We start from the raw sequence: 2,921 nt of genomic DNA on the forward strand, positions 1-2,921 counted from the left end.
GATCATAGAGATTCCATTGGACTTACTTCTGCCTTTCATGAGCTCTGATAAGTATTCTCCCTCTGAAGAGGATGAGTATGTCACTGAAGAGCAAGTTGCTAAATACCTTGGAGCAATCATGAAGCTAAATGACAAGTTATTTGGAAATAAGACTTGGGAAGATGAACCTCCCTTGCTCACCAAAGAACTGGATGACTTGTCTAGGTAGAAATTGCCTCAAAAGAGGCAGGATCCTGGGAAGTTTTCTATACCTTGTACCATAGGCACCATGACCTTCAAGAAGGCCTTGTGTGACTTAGGGTCAAGTGTAAACCTCATGCCCCTCTCTGTAATGGAGAAATTAGGGATCTTTGAGGTGCAAGCTGCAAAAATCTCACTAGAGATGGCAGACAACTCAAGAAAACAAGCCTATGGACTTGTAGAGGATGTTCTGGTAAAAGTTGAAGACCATTACATTCCTACTGACTTCATAGTCCTAGAGACTGGGAAGTGCATGGATGAATCCATCATCCTTGGCAGACCCTTCCTAGCCACAGCAAAGGCTGTGATTGATGTTGATAGAGGAGAGTTGATCATTCAAGTGAATGAAGAATCCTTGGTGTTTAAGGCCCAAGGACATCCCTCTATCATCATGGAGAGGAAGCATGAAGAGCTTCTCTCAAAACAGAGCCAAGCAGAGCCCCCACAGTCAAACTCTAAAGTTTGGTGTTGGGAGGCCACAACCAAGCTCTAAGTTTGGTGTTGAACCCCCACATTCAAACTCTAAGTTTGGTGTTGGGAGGTTCCAACACGGTTCTGAGTATTTCTGAGGCTCCATGAGAGTCCTCTGTCAAGCTAATGACATTAAAGAAGCGCTTGTTAGGAGGCAACCCAATGTTTTATAGCTAACTATTTTCTTTTGTTATTTTATCTTTTTTTTTGTAGGTTGATGATCATAAGAAGTCACAAAATCCATTGAAAAAGCAAAAACAGAATGAAAAACAGGAAGAAAAACAGCACACCCTGGAGGAAGAACTCACTGGCGTTTAAACGCCAGTGAGGCTAGCAGTTGGGCGTTTAACGCCCAGTCTGGCACCATTCTGGGCGTTTAACGCCAGAAAGGGGCACCAGACTGGCGTTAAACGCCAGGAAAGGGCTAAGACCTGGCGTTAAACGCCAGAAATGGGCACCAGCCCGGCGTTTAACGCCAGAAATGGCTCAAAACGTGGATTTTGATGCCATTTGGTGCAGGGATGACTTTTCCTTGACACCTAAGGATCTGTGGACCCACAGGATCCCCATAAACCCCACCACTCTTTCTCTTCTTCACCCATTCACCAATCACCTCAACATCTCTTTCTCTTCACCACTCACATCCATCCTTCATAAACCACTACTTCTTCCCCTTCTGGCCGAACCACAAAGCCATCTCCCTCTCCTCCATTTCTTCTCTTCTTCTACTCTCTTCTTTCTTCTTTTGCTCGAGGACGAGCAAACCTTTTAAGTTTGGTGTGGTAAAAGCATTGCTCTTTGTTTTTCCATAACCATTTATGGCATCCAAAGCCGGTTCAACTGAGAAGGCATGACCTCAAGCCCATCACTAAGAAGAAGATGGAGCAAACAAGAGACCCCTCTCATCAAGAAATCCCTGAGATACCTCAAGGGATGCACTTTCCTCCACAAGACTATTGGGAGCAACTGAACACCTCCCTAGGAGAATTAAGTTCCAACATGGGACAACTAAGGGTAGAGCACCAAGAACATGCCATCCTCCTCCATGAAATTGGAGAAGATCAAAGGATCATGAGAGAGGAGCAACAAAGACAAGGAAGAGACATTGAGGAGCTCAAGCACTCCATAGGATCTTCAAGAGAAAGAAAGAGCCGCCATAACTAAGGTGGACCCGTTCTTTAATCTCCTTGTTCTCTATTCTCCTTGTTCTCTATTCTTCTGTTTTTCGAATTTTAGTGCTTTATGTTTATCCATGTTTGTGTCTTATGATCATTAGTGTCTTAGTGTCTATGCCTTAAAGCTATGAATATGAATCCATCACCTTTCTTAAATGAAAACTGTTTTTATTACAAAAGAACAAGAAGTACAGGATTTCAAATTCATCTTTAAAACTAGCTTAATTAGTTTGATGTGGTGACAATACTTTTGTTTTCTGAATGTATGCTTAAACAGTGCATATGTCTTTTGAATTTGTGGTTCATGAATGTTAAAATTGTTGGCTCTTGAAAGAATGATGAAAAAGGAGACATGTTACTGAGGATCTGAAAAATCATAAAAATGATTCTTGAAGCAAGAAAAAGCAGTGAATACAAAAAAAAAAAGAAAAAAAAGAAAAAAAGAGAAAAACGAAAAAAAAAGGGAGAAAGAGAAAAAGAAAATAATAAAGCTGTGATCCAAGGCAATAAGAGTGTGCTTAAGAACCCTGGACACCTCTAATTGGGGACTTTAGCAAAGCTGAGTCACAATCTGAAAAGGTTCACCCACTTATGTGTCTGTGGCATGTATGTATCCGGTGGTAATACTGGAAGACAGAGTGCTTTGGGCCACGGCCAAGACTCAATAAGTAGCTGTGTTCAAGAATCATCATACTTAACTAGGAGAATCAATAACACTATCTGGATTCGGAGTTCCTAAAGAAGCCAATCATTCTGAATTTCAAAGGATAAAGTGAGATGCCAAAACTGTTCGGAGGCAAAAAGCTACTAGTCCCGCTCATCTAATTTGGAGCTAAGTTTCATTGATAATTTGGAGTCTATAGTATATTCTCTTCTTTTTATCTTATTTTATTTTCAGTTGCTTGGGGACAAGCAACAATTTAAGTTTGGTGTTGTGATGAGCGGATAATTTGTACGCTTTTTGGCATTGTTTTTAGTATGATTTTGGTAGTTTTACTTGAGTTCTTAGTATATTTTTATTAGTTTTTAGTTAAA

The sequence above is a fragment of the Arachis stenosperma genome, chromosome 3 (genome assembly GCF_014773155.1).
Source record: "Arachis stenosperma cultivar V10309 chromosome 3, arast.V10309.gnm1.PFL2, whole genome shotgun sequence".
NCBI lineage: Eukaryota > Viridiplantae > Streptophyta > Magnoliopsida > Fabales > Fabaceae > Arachis > Arachis stenosperma.